This window comes from Chelonia mydas, chromosome 1, assembly GCF_015237465.2.
Source record: "Chelonia mydas isolate rCheMyd1 chromosome 1, rCheMyd1.pri.v2, whole genome shotgun sequence".
NCBI lineage: Eukaryota > Metazoa > Chordata > Testudines > Cheloniidae > Chelonia > Chelonia mydas.
The window spans coordinates 274,481,109-274,500,171 of record NC_057849.1 but is presented as its reverse complement, the minus strand read 5'-3'; positions in this window follow the sequence as shown (position 1 = coordinate 274,500,171).

The following is a 19,063-nucleotide window of genomic DNA, read 5'->3' as shown; positions in this document are numbered from 1 at the left end:
ATTCCTGTGTTATATACAATATTTTCTGATGAGTTTAAAAAGCATAACGCTGTACAGAAACTTTTCTTCACAGGGCCAGAAGCAGTCAGGCAGAAGGAGGGAGGGGATGGCAGTGCTGAGACATATACGTTTTGTCAGAGCTCTGTGAAGAAAAAATTGGAATTTCAGTTTCATTTTATATGTAGTCAAGTTGGTTTGAACCTGAAAAGCTATTTAAGTGGAAATTTAGACATTGGAGAAATGCCTAAAGTACATATTGAACACTGTATGGCAGAATTCTTTGTAATTAAGAAACTATCAACAAAATCCACGGACTGTTCAGTAGCAGTTGACATGGATTCAAAGCCAAACTCAGCAACAAATGCCAGCTCAACTCTAGGCACTAATGAGCAAAATAAGTTGGAAAACAGGCTTGGACACAAATACAGATACAGTCCAGTCAGTGATTCCTATTCTGGATAATAAATTTGACCAGATGTCTGTGAAAATGTGATGGCTGTAAGGATAGAACTAACCGAAAGCTTGGGAAATGAGTTGACCCAGCCATAAGCTGAAGTGAAAGGCCAGTCAAGGAAGGCAGATCAGGGTCTTCATTAAACTCTTTTAGAGACATAATCAACAGCAAACTTAGAAACATTTGAACGTTGTGCTCAAAAGTATTGGATTTATAGTAGTCCTCTGCTAGTGGCTACAGTAAGTAAGCTATCGGCAGGGACAATTTAAGTGACACACTGCCCTGCTGACATATTTCAATCATATGTCTCAACCAAAACTTGATTTTTTTCCGCTTGAAAATATGGATAAATTAAAAAGAAATACTGGTTCACAGATACAAATACTTATTGTAAAAAAATAAAGGCAATGGTACTAAAATGTACTCTTAGAGAAAGGTGCAAACTAGGGCTGTCAATTAATCACAGTTAACTCACGTGATTAACTCAAAAAATTAATCACACTATTAAACAATACAAATTGAAATTTATTAAATATTTTTGGATGTTTTTCTACGTTTTCAAATATATTAATTTCTACTAAAATACAGAATACAGTGTACAGTGCTCACTTTATATTATTATTTTTTGTTACAAATATTTGCACTGTAAAAATGATAAAAGAAATAGTATTTTTCAATTCACCTCATACAAGTACTGAAGTGCAATCTCTTTATCCTGAAAGTGTTACTTACAAATGCAGATTTCTTTTTGTTACATAACTGCTCTCAAAAACAAAACAATGTAAAACTTTAGAGCCTACAAGTCCACTCTGTCCTATTTCTTGTTCAGCCAATCGGTAAGACAAACAAACTTGTTTACATTTACAGGAGATGCTGCTGCCTGCTTCTTATTTACAATGTCACCTGAAAGTAAGAACAGACGTTCACATGGCATTTTTGTAGCCAGCGTTGCAAGGTATTTACATGCCAGATATGCTAAACACTCGTATGCCTCTTCATGCTTCGGCTACCATTCCAGAGGACATGCTTCCATGCTGATGAGGATCGTTAAAAAATAATGTGTTAATTAAATTTGTGTCTGAATTCCTTGAGGGAGAACCGTATGTCTTCGGCTCTGTTTTACCCTCATTTTGCATATATTTCTTGTTATAGCAGTCCCGGATGATGACCCAGTACGTGTTTGTTTTAAGAACACTTTCAGAGCGGATTTGACAAAAAGCAAAGAAGGTACCGATGTGAAATTTCTAAAAATAGCTACAGCACTCACCCCAAGGTTTAAGTATCAGAAGTGCCTTCCAAAATCTGAGAGGGATGAGGTGAGGAGCATGCTTTCAGAAGTCTTAAAAGAGCAACACTCTTGCTGAGGAAACTACAGAACCTGAACCACCAGAAAAGAAAATCAATCTTCTGCTGGTGGCATCTGACTCAGATGATGAAAATGAATATGCATCAGTCCGCACTGCTTTGGATCGTTATCTAGCAGAACCCATCATCAGAATTGACGCATCTCCTATGGAATGGTGGTTGAAGATGAAGGGACATATGAATCTTTATTGCATCTGGCACATAAATATCTTGCAACACCAGCTACAAGAGTACCAGGTGAACACCTGTTCTCTCTTTCAGGTGACGTAAACAAGCCATGGGCAGCATTATCTCCTGTAAATTGTAACCAAATTTGGTTGTCTGAGCGATTGGCTGAAGTAGGACTGAGTGGACTTGTAGGCTCAAAGGTTTAACATTGTTCTATTTTTCAATGCAGTTATTTTTTGTACATAATTCTACATTTTTAAGTTCAACTTTCATGATAAAGAGATTGCACTACAGTATTTGTATGAGGTGAATTGAAAAATACTATTTCTTTTGTTTTTAGTGCAAATATTTGTAATAAAAAATAAATATAAACTGAGTACTCTACACTTTATATTCTGTGTTGTAATTGAAATCAATGTATTTGAAAATGTAGAAAACATCCAAAAAATATTTAAATAAATGGTATTCCATTATTAAGAACACAATTAATCGTGCAATTAATCACGAAAAAATTTTTTAAGCACAATTACTTTTTTAAAATCGCTTGACAGCCCTAATGCAAACTTCATAGATCTACAAAGAGGCAAGCCAAATCCCTAACAAATGTAGGCTTTCAAAATCTGGTTGGAATTGGCATTCAGGCTCAATCTATTACTGAGATGGTGTGACAGGATGATGGGCCAGAAGGGTTTAACACCACACTATGCGCGGAGAAAGTCACACCCTTAAGACCATACTGGGCATGCTCCAAGTGCTATGCCAATATGAAAGAGAGCAGCCAGGCTCAGTCTGGACTGACTGCCGGAGAAGGAGGACTTTTGATGGAGTCTCCAGCTGAGGAGCCATCACAGCTCTTTCCTGAGGGAGCCAGAGATCCCAAGAACCAGACTGGAGATTTGTGGCCAATGGAGCCCCAGGGAATTATGCTTGCTGAGGAGCCTGGAGACCCCGATACCCCATGGATTACAGCTTCAGGAAGCCCAGTAGGACATAACCCAGGGATGGTAACTCCCACCCATATGAGGTCAGCATGTTTCAATGGGATACACCACTGACCCAGCGGCCTCTCGGGTATTGGCCACTGGGCTGCACTGCCCTGTATCTGAAGGCCACTGTATTGACTCTGGCCACTAGGCCATGCTGCCCTGAACACAAGGGCCACTGCTTTCACTCTGACCCTTGATCCTCAGCGTGGTGAGATCCGAGACAGTCGGGTAGACAGTAACCACGATGTCCATACACCCAGTATCCGCCCCCGCACGGGATGGGGTGTGCATACACCACCACAGATGGGGTTTTGAGCTGCAAATTCATCTGTAAACTTGCATTCAAGGATCAAATGTGGGTTTTTAATCTAAGCTCATTTCCATGTGTCTTCTGAAGAAATCACTAAATATAAATATTTTTCCGTTTTATTTTCTGTAGCTACCATTTTTCTAATTCCTATTGAGTGAAGCATGACATAATTTTACACAATATAAACACAGTCATCTAATAATTCCCAGCCTGAAATTCTGACTGTGATAACACTACTGAACTGTTGAATTGTCTTCCAGATGCAAGGTAAATTAGGGACATTCTCATAACACCAAACAATTGAGGAGCTTTTTAGTTTAACTTGCAGTATGCTTGTCTCTAAGGGACCAATCCAAAACTCAATAAAAAAACTTTCACTAACTTCAAGGGGCTTTGGATCAGGCTTGAAGTGATTCGCTATACCAGTGGTTTTCGACCTGCGGTCCGTGGACCCCTGGGGGTTCTCAAACGAAATCTAAGATTTCCACACCTCCATTCAAAGGGTCCACACCTCCATTCAAAAGTTGTTAGGGGTCTGCAAATGAAAAAAGGTTGAAAACCACTGCTCTGTATTAATCTTGTATGGTGTAGGGAAGTATTACAGAATGTGGGGTAACGGCAGCTGAGCCAGCACTCTGATCACTGCAACTCCAATTAGTTGTCCCAGAGCACACCTGACTAAGGGAAGTGTTCCCAGTTGATAGACTGGGATAGTCTGGAGGGAATTAAAAGGTTAATTAACTCATTAGCCTAGATGACACAAAAAGAGAAGGAAGGAAGAAAAGACAATGACATCAGAAACAGCGAGCACTAGCTAGCCACTGGAGATCTCTCCCCTCCTTGTCTCAGGAGCTGAGGGCTCCAAGTTACTGTTGGTATGTGGTAGCATGGTCTGTAAAGGTGGTAGAAAAAAACAGTGTAAATAAAGCATACAAGGTGCTTTACCTGAAGAAGGTATCTGAGCTGTTTGTGGGTCTAGAAAGAAGGTAGGAGCAAGTCTGCTCTGCCACAGGAAGAAATATGAATACAACTCTTTGGGGCTCTGGTGACTATTTCAAACCCAGTGATACAAATTTACTGGTGTAAGTGAGTGCAACTCCATGTCAACAGTGAAGCTGCTTCTGCTTACGCTGCAGAAAATCTTCTTGCAGCCCTTACAAAATGGGACTAATCTTTCATCCTAATTCCTCTCTTCTGCTTACCTCCTCCACTTCCACTGACCATTCTTCTTCCCTTTCTGTCTCCTGGTCCAGAATCTTGACCTTAGAGACTTACAATTTATTTTACAATACTTTTCTGATGTAGCTGGTTGTTAACTGAATATGTTGCATTACTTTCAGAGATATCACTACCTGAAAATTGAAGGGCTCTCCAGCACTAATTCTACCATTACATTGATCAGTTTGGCAAAGTGGAAAGATTCCATCCAATGTGGTTTCGCAAAAGTGAAGTGGTATTCACAGACCAGGCCTGAAGTTGTAGTGATGGTTCAGAGTGCATAGCAAAAATCCTTACAAGAACACTGTAGTTACCAAAAGGCACCAAGGAAACCATTAAAAGCAAAGAAATTCAGAGCTGTATGGAAAGTCTTAGTGAGGGTATGCAAACTACCTTATCTCTGCCCCCATAATGATGTTCTGAGAAAATAAAAATGTCAGACTGCCTTATCCCTTCATTGCAGTTTCATATTAACGATGTCACTCTTAGGCATACAGTGGTTCGGGTGAGTCTGTCCTTGTTCACTGAGAAGCACATTTGCAATACTCCACCTGCAAAGAAAGTAAGATGAAAGGCTGGCTTCTCTGTGCAGGACAGGTAAGGGAATAATAATTAAAATGTGAATTTCTATGCTTTTGTGTTTGGGTTTCTTTCAAATTTAACCTTAACTCTGAATTTCTTGGCTTTACAATGGTGGGGTGGGGTGGGGGAATGTGGGGAGGGGAGCGGGGGGAAAAACCCAGGTTGTGGTGTTAGTACCCTTAAATTTATTTCACCTTAATGTTGTTTTTTTGTCTGGATATTCACATAAACTCTGGATTAGAGGGAAGTCAACAACCTGAGAGGGTTTACAACACAGCCCAGGAGACCTTAGAAAGGATAATGTTTGCAGACTAGGATGCTACTGTGGGAACATAAAAACGCGACTGTGGGAACATAAAAACTTCCAACATCTTGCAAGTTGAGAACAATAAGCTCTTTACCCTCGCCTTGCTCCCAGCAGATCCAGAGTAGTGTGCGGGTACGTACACACTCAACAACTTTAGGATTGAGCAAGTATAAAGGATACTCAAACCCCAACATTTTAAAAATTTCTCCTCCATTCCCTGTGCCCCCACCATGCTCTGCTCCCCACTCAGCATTCCTCTATACTAAGGATGACTGAGAAATACAGTGATTTCTCCCCATCACCCTTAAGCTCCAGTCTCACTCTCACTGCCCATACATTCAAGAAATCTGATACTCCAGAAAACATTCAGCACATAATCCACTGTGGATCTGTGGCTGCTGGAGTCCCAGGGTGCCTGCACACTACCAGATAACTGCTCTCCTGCAGTGGTGGATTAGCCACTGGTCCAATGGGGCATATGTTGAGGGGCCCCGGCCAATTGCGGGGGGGGGGGGGGGGGGGGGAGGGCAGAAAAATGGGCTCCCCCATGTCCTGACCCACTCCGTCAATCTGATGGTCCTGCCGGGGCACAGGGTCTTGCCCTGCTCTGCCCGTCTGGTGCTCCTGCCAGAGAGCGGGGTTTGGGTGTGGGGGCTTTCCCTGCTCTGCCTGCCCACCACACCTGCCAGGGAGCTGGGTTGGAGTGCAGGGGCTTGCCCAGCTGCATCCAGCACTCCTGCCAGGGAGCAGGATTGGGGTACGGGGGCTTGCCCCGCCTCACCCACCCTCCTTCGCTCAGCCCCATGGCCTCTGCAAAAGTCAGAGGTTACAGAAAATCATGGAATCCATGACTTCCTGTGCCAGACACAGAGACCTAGTTATCACACATTTCAAGGTGAAGTGGCCAGTTAACATCTCTACACTCATGGGGTGGGGCAGGGGGAGGGCTACTGGGCTATACATTGTTTTAATAAGCCATAAATCCAGTGTCTATTCAGTCCATGAATTTTAGTATCTAGCAAAGTTATGAATTTAACTATAACTATTTTATGTTCACAACAAACACTTTCTTCAAACCCTGGGAACAACCATGGTGTGACATTCCCCTGGTGTTATCTGGACTGGTGATCTGCTAGGTCACTTCAATCCTCGATTCTGGAAGCCAGCCTTACCCTGCTCTGCTGTGTGAAACCCCACTCTGGGGCTGTTCACGCACAGCCTCTGGCACGTAAGCTGCTTGGATTGTGCAACCGAATGACACTAGCCAACATCTCCAGTCCCAGATACAACCCTAGGAACTTCCATCTTGCAATGTCCAGTTATGCCTGCTGGACGCTGCAAGCTTATATGAGTTCATCAATTTAACAAAGAAATTGATATGTATCGGGCTTGTTATCCCAAGGGGAGTCTCTGACATGCTTCAAACCAAAAGCACTGCTTCAGGTAGAATAAACAAACAAATTTATTAACTGCAATGGATAGATTTTAAGTGATTATGAGTCAAAGCATAACAAGTCGGATTTGGTCAAATGAAATGCATTCTAAGCCGATCTTAACACTTTCAGTGCCCTTACAAACTTAGATGTTTCTCACCACAGGCTGTCTAGTTGCCTTTCAGCCAGGCTCTCCCCTTTGATCAGTGCTTCAGTTGCTTGGTGGTATAGATGGAGGTGAAAGAGAGAGGAAGAGCATGGCAAACGTCTCTCCCTTTTATCATGTTCTTTCTTCCCTCTTGCCTTTGCCCCCTCTTAAGGGTCAGGTAAGCATTACCTCATCTTAGTCCCTGACTGACCAAGGGAAGGGGGGTGACTCACTCGAGAGTCCAATGGATTCTTTGTTGCTGCCTAGGCCAGTGTCCTTTGTTACTGTGAGGCTGGGCTGGGTTTGTCCCATACATGCCCCGATGAAGTGTGAATTGCCCCTCTGTTCCTGGAGAGTTTTTCCTGGGCTTGTTTTAAGCCATGAGGACACATTTTCAACCTCATAACTATATACATGGAATTACAACCTATAACAACAATGCTCAGTTCATCATGAGCCTTCCAAAGACACCCAACATGACAAACTTTGCATTGGATACCACAAAATCATATTATAAGGATGAACATGTGGTTTCAGGGTGTTCTCCCAAGATACAGTGTGTCACAAATGGGTACTAGGATGGCTCCCCAATATGCCAGCCTCTTCATGGGCTACCTTCAAAAAGAATGTCTGGACAAATGCATCACGCCACTAATGATGTACCTGAGATACATCAATGACATTTTCATCCTCTGGACAGAGATCTAAACTCTCTCATAGATTTCCACCACGATGTCAACCGCCACCACCTATCCACTGAATTTTCTCTAGAATGCTATCACACAAGTATCCACTTCCTGGACACCACAATCAGCTTCAACAATAGAACCTTACAGACAACTATATACAAGAAACCCACATATCACCACGCCTACCTTCACAGATCCAGTAACCATCCCAAACAAGCCAAGAAATCTTATCTACAGCCAGGTGCTCAGATACCACAGACAAATCCAAGTCACTTTTGTTGAACTTTTCAGGTTTAATTAGAAAAGAAAGCATGAGGCCAAATTGCTGGAAAACTTGAAATCTGTCAGAAAATTCTGATTCTAGTTCTTGCATGTACATTCTAGTCTCAACGTCAAACGCAGTGTGCTGTTCCACATGGCGTGATAGTGATGTAAGCAGCAAATCAGGACTTAAAAATATCCCAGTACAGTGGCATTGGAACAATTTTTAAGGTGGGAGTGCTGAGCTGTGCCCCCTCTTGCCCCTGTCTGCACCCCTCACTGCCCCAGGCTTGGGCCAGTGGGCCACAGCTGGGGGCATTTGCAGAGCCCCGGGCCGGTGGCCAGGACCCCAGGCTGGCAGCAGAGCCCCCCAGACCAGTGGTCGGGACCTGGGGCCAGCAGTGGGCTGACTGGGGCTAGTGGACGGAACGCCGGCTAGCAGGGGGCTGGCAGCCAGTACCCCAGGCCAGCAACTGTGGCCAGGACCCGGGCAGTGTGATTGCCACTAAAAATCAGTAGTACCTTTCGCAGACCTGAAGAAGAGCTCTTTGTAGCTCAAGATCTTGTCCCTCTCACCAACAGAAGTTGTTCCAATAAAAGAAATTACCTCACCCATCTTGTCTCTATAGTACAGCTTAACATTTTTACAGATGGTAACCCAAAAAAGTATTTATGCCACAACTAGCATGAAAATGCCTTTCGTTTTTCATTGTATGCATTTAATTGAGAGTTTCTTCAACGGAATGAAAGGCATGTGCTGACTTAAAAGACAGAAATTATATTAAGGCACACGTACCTCCCGCATGATAAAATAAAGCACATTACTTAGTGTGGACAGTAAAATATAGCATTTGATGCTCTACTGCATTGCTTCATAAGTATGCAGCTCTGCATGTGCAAGTTTGTGTAAAGTGGATGTAAAACCTTACAATTAGTAAATATCCGTGATATGTTTTTGGGGCGAAGTAGGAAAGCAGTAGTTCCCCGGTAGTCATGATGAGTCTGGGTGCAAGCTCCAAAAAGGGTGAGGCTGAGCCAAAAAGGGTCATGGTTAGCAAAAATATACCCGGCACTAATTCATCATTTCGGAGCGTGAAGACAGACGATGTAAGTGACTGATGTATATGACAGCAGCCGTCAGACTGCTTTAATCACACATGCAATACTGGTCTAGGTGGAATTTCATGAAGGAACATTAAATAGTGCCAAGCTGACTACACCTTATTCATTTCTACACTGCTGGCACAAAAGAAACTGGATCAGTATTTAAAACTATAAAAATAAACTAAAAAGCTTAACTCTCAGTATAGGATATTATCTTGCAAAAGATATATTTACCCATTTTTATTGCATATTGAACTCATCTTTAACTGGCAGAGGAAGGAGACTAATCATAAATATTATCAATGATTGAAGATAAAATGTGAAGGCTTTCACTGTAATCTAGCATTATTCTATTAATATACAGGATTACCATCTGGGTCTCCTTAAGAGGGCCCACACCATATTTGAAACATGATACAGGCTGGGTATTTATAGTCCTTGGATCTAAAACATACTGCAAATTACAGCATAATTTGTAATCCTCCCATTGCTAGAGAGGAGACTGAATCTCAGCTTCAATTAGAGTTCCTTTTACTTTTAGATGAACACAATATATGTGTGTCAGTAATTGTAGGATATTTAGTTTCCATCTATGACCTGGTGTGCCTGGGCAGCCCTCACTGAAAATGCCAGGGTCAGGGCAGGCTGCAAAAAAGAGAGCAGATTCTCCCAAACTGGTGGTTAATACTAAAGTTAGACTAACCAACCACTCACAAACTGTGCTTCTGAGTCCCCACACTGGTTATAGAGAACCTAAAAAAATAAATCACACAGCCTCCTTTATTGCATTCCAGTTCTCTGGCTCCCAATCAGCACCTATGTCCAGGACAGTGAGAAGTTATTTAAAAACTCTGCTCACATATACAAAATATTCTTCTGACCCCAAAGGGTCAGCCACGTTACCAGGTCAATATTAGTTTGGCTCTTACCCAAAATACCACACTGCCGGCCAATCCTTTAGTGTCTAAAACTAAAAGTTTATTATAAAGAAGAAAAAAAAAGAACAGGAAGAGAGTTGTTAAATGATAAAGCACTCAGATACATACAGAGACTTCAAAGTCAATATATCAGGTTCTTAGCTGGCTTGAAAGTCCCTCTGGAATACATCCACAGCTTGGATGGGTCATTCAGTCCTTTGTTCAGAGCTTCATTTGTAGAAAAGTTACTCCAGATGCAAGAAGCAGGAATGAAGACAAAATGGAGATGATGCAGCTGCCCTTTATATTTCTTTTGCCATGCAGCTTGTACTTCCTGTGTCCCAAACGCAAGCTTCACAGCACATGGCATGGAAAAGCCTTAGAGTTCTCTGTCCACCGGCATGCCCCTACATGCCTTGCTGACTCATAAGGTGTATCCCTTGCCTTCTCTCAATGGGTCAGTTGTATCGCTGATGACCCTTGATGGGCCATCGAACAGGGTAGGCAGTGCTGACGCCAAGCTACCTGGGGGTGTCACCCAGAAACACAGCACGAGTTTGGAAATACAGATATACCACACATATCTATAACTCACACTACAAAGGTGATACAAACATATAAACAAGATCATCATACTTGGCAAATCATAACATTTTCACAGATATCTTACATGGCATATTTGGTCAGATTCATTGCAATTTTATAATATTGGTATCAATGATATCACAAAGTGTCCCACATTTTCCATACAGAGTCATACCATCTATGGTAGGTAATTAATTCAGCCACCAGTATTTAAATATATTACTTATAGAGCTAAAAGAGAATCCTTATAATGTGAGATTACCATCGTTTAGTATAATTTTCCTGAAAAACATTTAAGGTTAATTTCACACAGTGTAACAAACTGTGCTCAGGCATTGAGGGACAGAAACCACAGCCCCGGCCCCAACCCCAGTTCCAGCCCCAGCCCTGTTGAACAAAAGAATACCAATTGAAATTTATTAAATATTTTCGGATGTTTTTCTACATTTTCAAACATATTGATTTCTATTACAACACAGAATACAAAGTGTACAGTTCTTACTTTATATTATTTTATTACAAATATTTGCACTGTAAAAATGATAAAAGAATAGTATTTTTCAATTCACCTCATACAAGTACTGTAGTTCAATCTCTTTATCATGAAAGTGAAACTTACAAATTTAGATTTTTTTTTACATAACTGCTCTAAAAAAAAAAGTAAAACTTTAGAGCCTACAAGTCCACTCTGTCCTACTACTTTTTCATCTAATGGCTAAGAGAAACAAGTTTGTTTACATTTTTAGGAGATGCTGTTGCCTTCTTCTTATTTACAATGTCACCTGAAAGTGATAACAGGCCTTCACATGGCACTTTCGTAGCCGGTGTTGCAAGGTATTTATGTGCCAGTTATACTAAAAATTCGTATGCCCCTTCATACTTTGGCCATCAGTCCAGAGAGTAGGCTTCCATGCTGATGATGCTCATTAAAAAATAATGTGTTAATTAAATTTGTGTCTGAACTCCTTGTGGGAGAACACTATGTCTTTGGCTCTGTTTTACCCGCATTCTTCCATATATTTCATGTTATAGCAGTCTCGAATGATGACCCAGCATGTTTGTTTTAAGAATACTTTCACAGCAGATTTGACAAAACACAAGGAAGGTACCAATGTGAGATTTCTAAAAATAGCTAAAGCACTCAACCCAAGGTTTAAGAATCAGAAGTGCCTTCCAAAATCTGAGAAGGACAAGGTGCGGAGCATGCTTTCAGAAGTCTTAAAAGAGCAACACTCCGATGTAGAAACTACAGAACCTGAACCACCAAAAAAGAAAATCAATTTTCTATTGGTGGCATCTGATTCAGATGATGAAAATGAACATGGATCGGTCCTCTCTGCTTTGGATTGTTATCAAGCAGAACCCATCATCAGCATGAAGGCATGTCCTATGGAATGGTGGTTGAAGATGAAGGAACATATGAATCTTTAGCGTGTCTGGCACATAAATATCTTGCAACACCGGCTACAACAATGCTATGCGAATGCCTTTTCTCACTTTCAGGTGACATTGTAAACAAGAAGCAGGCAGCATTATCTCCTGCAAATTGAAACCAAGTTTGTTTGTTTGAGCGATTGGCTGAAGTAGGACTGAGTGGACTTGTAGGCTCAAAGGTTTAACATTGAAAAATAAAACAATGCAGTTACTTTTTGTACATTATTCTACATTTGTAAGTTCAACTTTCATTAAAAAGAGATTGCACTACAGTATTTGTATGAGGTGAATTGAAAAATACTATTTCTTTTGTTTTTAGTGCAAAATTTTGTAATCAAAAATACATATAAAGTGAGCACTATACATTTTGTATTCTGTGTTGTAACTGAAATCAATATATTTGAAAATGTAGAAAACACTGAAAAATATTTAAATAAACGGTATTCCATTATTGTTTAACAATGTGATTAATCACCATTTTTTAAATCGCGATTAATTTTTTTAAATTGCTTGAGAACCCTAAAATTAATAATAAATGTAACTCATACAACCCCTATACTCCATAACAGCTTTTGTGGATTATGCGTCAGAGTAGGAAAAGCAGGTATTTTTGAAGCAGTGGATTTTCATTGTGTCTGGACATACCCTGGCCAGCTCCAAATTACCTATGCTCTTGCTTTAAAAGCTGCTGTGGTGATTGGGCTATAGTACATTTATTGTGGGAGCCAGAGTGCAAGCACTCTCCTTAGGTGAGACAGCAGAAACTGCATTTTGATCTTGCATGTTCATGTAAGGTGCTGAGGGATTAGGGTCTGACCTTCAGAACATTTGCATCTGTTTCCACAATAATTTTATTTCTTCATTGTTTCTCTGAATTACTAGAATGACAATTTTGGAAAGTGAAGTCCGCTAGCACATAAATATCTTGCAACACCGGCTAGACATCCCGGAGCCACCATTCATTTCTTTTCTCTGTGCCTTCTCTGTCCTGTGCTACCAATCTGCCTGAATCCTGACCTCAAAAACACCACTTCTAAGGGTGACAGGATGACTCAGTCTCCATGCACTTCTGATCCTTGGGATCTCCACCAACTGGGGGGATTTTTGTGGCATGGACACTTGTTCACTAGGAACTTTTCTGAGACAACTCATCTCCCATGGGCTATTGAACAGCTGAAGGCTTCAGTCACAATTGGTGTGGTTGGATTTGAACCAATAACCTAAACTGAAAGACTGGTTCCCATTATTAATCCCACAAATCATCTTTTAACAAAAGAAAAATTGATGAAAACCAAACACTGTCACCAATACAGTATGTTAAGGCATCAACCGGCAACATTCTGCTCTGCAGTTTCAGAACCCTGGTTTCCAGTAATAGTGGTGAAAACTGAGCTAAGTGATTTTTAGGTGAGGAAAAAAAAATGGATCAAATAGTTAAAATGTTTGTCTGGCATTGTCACATAAACAACATTTTCTGTTTTCAGTATTGGCCTGGTGGTAAGATGCCAGTGTACTGCACTGCAATTTGGAACTTGCATATTTAAATAAGAGACTACTGTGTCAATGCTCCAGGCAAGTTAATTTTGATAAAGAAGTGACAGATTCTTAACTGGCAGGCAGGAAGTGTGAGATGTAGCAGCAAGCTCTGTTAGCCACCCAACTATCAGCATTGTCAGTGGTCAGAAATGCAGGTGTTTGTTTTCCCCTCAGTTCAACGGGAAAAGGGCTCCTCCTACATGATAGCAAAAATTTCAATGGGGAGCTCCGCCTTCTGTCGCACCACTATAAACAGGGTTAAGTGAGACTGTCATAAATATAAAGGGAAGGGTAAACACCTTTAAAATCCCTCCTAGCCAGAGGAAAAACCCTTTCACCTGTAAAGGGTTAAGAAGCTAGGATAACCTCACTGGCACCTGACCAAAATGACCAATGAGGAGACAAGATACTTTCAAAGCTGAAGGGGGTGAGAGAAACAAAGGTTCTCTCTGTCTGTGTGATGCTTTTGCCGGGGACAGAACAGGAATGGAGTCTTAGAACTTAGTAAGTAATCTAGCTAGAGATGCGTTAGATTCTGTTTTGTTTAAATGTCTGAGAAAATAAGCTGTGCTGAATGGAATGTATATTCCTGTTTTTTGTCTTTTTGTAACTTAAGGTTTTGCCTAGAGGGATTCTCTATGTTTTGAATCTGATTACCCTGTAAGGTATTTACCATCCTGATTTTACAGAGGTGATTCTTTTACTTTTTCTTCTATTAAAATTCTTCTTTTAAGAACCTGATTGCTTTTTCATTATTCTTAAGATCCAAGGGTTTGGGTCTGTGTTCACCTATGCAAATTGGTGAGGATTTTTATCAAGCCAGGAAATGGGGGTGTAGGGTTTGGGAGGATTTTGGGGGGGAAAGACGTTTCCAAGCGGGCTCTTTCCCGGTTATATATCTGTTAGACGCTTGGTGGTGGCAGCAATAAAGTCCAAGGGAAAAAGGAAAATAGTTTGTACCTTGGGGAAGTTTTAACCTAAGCTGGTAAAAATAAGCTTAGGGGGTTTTCATGCAGGTCCCCACATCTGTACCCTAGAGTTCAGAGTGGGGAAGGAACCTTGAGAGAGACACAGCTGTAACTATTCTGGCCACACAGTCTCAGCTTTTGGCATACACACAGCTCATGCTGGGAACACAAATCATAGACCATCTCTTCTTTATGTATCTTTAAAAACCATATTCTCGTCTCTGAATGCAAACTGTCCTTTAATAAAAAGGCTTTAATAAAAATTACACAATAAAACTAGCATGACCAAATTAGCATGTTATACACCAGTAATTTAGACATTTTATACACTAAATCTAATGTTATAATATTGTTATCTGATGTAGGATCTGAAACTAAAAACAAATAGTAGATATACAAGGTTTAAAATATTAAATTATTTCCACTGTCTTTAAAAACAAATTGGACTTACCCGCAAAATGGATTCCTGAAATTCCAGTCATGAACAAAGACTCATAGGATTTCTCATCTTAGTTGAAACTGATTTGTTAACTGATTAATTCAGATTTTGGGGATAATCCTATTTTTGGAAAATATGGAGGGAGATGAGTGCAAATAAGAAAATAGTAATCTGAACTGGTATTTATTGTTAGCTATTCTCTAAACTTCTATTGATTGTTAGAAAAGTGACAACAATGTTGGTGATGAGGATGTGCAAGAGAGATGTAAATGAACATCTTGAAAGTCCACAGATTCTAGAAATATCCCTGGATGAATTAATTAATTAGCCATGGATGAATTAATGAGTCCTAGCACTAGCAGGAGAGCCCTAAACTTGGACTACACTGGTTTAATAACAATTTTATATGTTTTTATATATATGGTTTTAATATAAATTTTAATTTATTTAATTTAATTTATGGAATGATTAAAATAATTATAAAAATACTGAGTTCTTTTGTACTGACAAAATATAAGCCCTATCTCTTCCCACACTCACAGTAGAAATAAAAATAAGGTAAGTATAAGGAAGTGGGGACAAAAGTATTTTGTTTTCTGCTTAAATGTAGGACTTCCATTCATTATACAACACTAACAAAAGCTTAAACCAGTTGCTATATAACACTCTACAATGCACAGTGTGCTGGATCTGTTCAGAAAATAGTTTTAAAGAGGCAGACAATCCTCAGGTCGCTTTTTTGTTGAGAGACAAGGACTATCACATAGTTTTTTAGAAAACAGATAAGTAAACAATGATTAATAACTATTTATTTTTCTCTTGGCATTGGGGAAAAGGGATGGGGAAGCATGCAAGGAAGAAGGAAGTCTCCCAGAATGGCCCTCTGAACTGGCAAAAATTAGTCTCCTTGATTATTAAGCCCTAATCCCTAGAGGGGAAAGCTGTTAAAGCAATCACTTGAGAAAGGGAAAAGAAAAAGCAAAACATTTTCTTTGAGGTTACAGGATTTGTTAGAGATACTGAGAGACTCTAGTGACGGGGCAATACAACTAGCTACGTAAATAGAATGAGAGTGACTCTTGTTTTCTATTGCAAAAACCAGAAACAAACTCCAGCTCTGTATACTGCCAGCAACTGGGGAGAGCGGGAGGGGAGTAAGCTCTAGCTGAAGAGGCTAGGATGATTCCACATTCACACCTCCTTCCAAACACAGTTGCCAACCTTCACACAGTAAATAAGCACCCCGACTTTCACAATAAGCCAAAAAACAGGCTAATCCCATTTCAAAACAAGGCCAAAACAAGCCAATCCCTAAGAACTCCAACACTCTATGTGACTAGATCCCCCCGGCGTGCAGTCTGGGACTGTGGTGGACCCTCTGTGCACCCGACTCTCTCCCCACCTTGTCCCTGCTTGCCGGGAACTGATCAAAATAAAATAAATAAAATAAATAAATAAAGAAGCAACAAGCAACTCACAAGCCAATTAAGCCACAAACAAGTGGTTTTTCCCCCACAGGTTTGGCATGTCTGCTCCCAAAGCCCGCATAAAAGTCTTCCTTTATATTAGCCACACCTTTCATACTTTTTCTCACACTCCCTTAAGAAGGTGTTATTTGGAGATCTGAAATTTCTATTTAGAGACTTCAGCAGGCCTTCACATAGCCTTCACATCTCATTATGTTATGAGCCAACAGTTCAGCAAAAAGTTCGAAAAACGATACACTAGCAAAAATTATTTGGCGAGGAAACAGGCTTTTAGTCTTTCCCTCCCTATCTTTTGTTAAATAGCTTTTTCTAAACAACTTTGTCCATCAATCCAGTTGAAGCTGTTTCTAATAGCTCTGATCAAAAGATTAAAAATGCTTTTCTGAAAGCAGAAAGAGACACATTACCTCCTAAACCTAAGAGCATGCTATAGTAATTGAATCAGTTTTCAAAACTATATATTCACTTTATATATATTCACTTTATAACTTGTGGTGTTGGCATAATTTACCAAAAACCTGAGGGAGAGAAGATCTGATATCCAAGTCGTCCCAAATTTTCACCAACTCATTATTCACGTGAGGGAACAGTTACTCTCTCTCAGCTCCCCGTTTGTAAAATGGGGAATGTAGCACTTCCCTACCTCACAGGGATGTTGTGAGGATAAATTCATTAAAAGGTGTAAGGTTATGAATATGTTAAGTGTAAGATACTAAAGTGATGGGGTTAGGGTGACCAGATAGCAAGGGTGAAAAATCGGGACGGGGATGGGGGTAATTGGCACCTATATCAAACAAAGCCCCAAATATCGGGACTGTCCCTATAAAACTGGGACATATGGTCAGCCTAGATGGGGTCAGTATAAGTACTGTAGACAGGCAGAAACTATTGGACTGAGTGGATGTACTACTGAATACACCCAGCCATAGAAGCTCAGTTGCTGACTCAGGACTTGAAGTTAGGTAAAACCACAGTGGTACAAATAAAACCCACTCAGGCTCTAGATATTGCCACACGATAGCACCCTGCCATCCTCAACCTAACCTATCCTTCACCGACAAATTGACATCTTTCAACAAGCAGCGCCTTTCACAAGATGCATCTTAAAAAGAAAACTAAATATAACTCCACCCTTTCCTGTTCCTCCCAAAATAGCATGGAGTCCTGCAGGAAGTGTGTGGAGAATCCACCGGAAAGGTCTTGCCCCCACTTCCCCTCCCAAATAGCCTGCTCCCTACCAGTGCTTAAGTTGTTATGGAAAAGGTGCCAGGGCTCAAACGATATTTTTACTTTCTTAACTGACGCAGCAAGCCCAGGGGTGCCAGGGCTAGGAACTGCCAAGCCAAGAGGTGCTGGGGCTCAGACCTGGCACAAATTAAGCACTGCTCCCCACCCTTCAGGAACTGCTGCTGCTGCTATGGATTGGGACTGGGACCACCAGGAGAAGCAGTAGAAAGCGTTGCTGCTGTGATGAGGTGCTGAACTACAATCAAGCAGCAGCTCAAGATATCCTACAAGTCTCTTAGGGGAGGTCTCCACAGCCTGTGGCAATGAGCTTCTGAGCCCAGGTCAACAGAGCTCATGGGGCTTGCGCTGTGGCACTAAAATAACTGTGCAGACATTGCAGCTTGGGTTGGAGCCTAGCGCTTCAGAGTCCGAGCAGCAACTTCATGGCACTGTCTACACAGCTACTTTTTTTTTGGCACCGCAGTGGGAGCCTGAGTCTGTCAAACCGGGATTGGAGTCTCGCAGCCACTGGCTGTGCAGACATACCCCGTGTGGTTGGAAAGACTTTGGCCGACTAGAGCCCCCTAAGACTGATGGGTGGCCCCACTTAAGCTTTCAGCATATATGTAGGAACTTTTTTATGTTTTCTCTGTAATGGTTTTACATTAAGAATAAAGGTGCTTGCTTAGGGAAACAAAGACCTGTGTGCTAACTTGTAACTTGGCAATATACTGTTCCTAGCCCTCAGAGAGAAAGGAAAGCACTGGTACTGGCCTTCAGGCAGACTGGGGATACTACAGTGTAAAGGAGTTACACAGTCACAGTGCAGGGAGTTGTGCAGCCTTAAAACCTCCCCATAAAAAGGAAGTAAGACAAGGGTCCCTGGCCAAAGACAGGTGATGGTAGGACATCTGCCTGGTAAGGACACTCCTGGAGCAGACCACCGCAGGGGGAAATACAGGTGCAGTTACCCTGAAACTGTAAGACACCCAGCTACAGGAAGCACCACTTACAGTCCATTTTCATCATTAAGCAAGAATTAAACAACAAAAATGGTGGAGAAATAAGAGAGGGAAAACAGCGAAAGGAAAGTAAGAAGGCTGGGGCTTGCTGAAACAAAATTGTGAGGGACACAGTGCCACACAGCTGATCTGTACTCTGAATGGGGAGAAAAGAAGCCTGAAAGTACTATGATACAATCATCCCGCAATTCTAGTTCTTTAACATTAACACAGAAGAGACCAGGCAAGCTGCAAAAAGCCTGCAGGAACATTCAGCTGGAAGGAAAGCAATTCATGTTCTGGCCCACTAGCCAGCATTCAAGACTCCTCAGTGGTAGGAAGGAATAGGATGACATTCTTAATAACCCCATCCCAAGAACATATAGTAGTCAGGAATACTAATTGATGAATGAAAGGCTAATGATTTATAGTTTATGGGCCCAT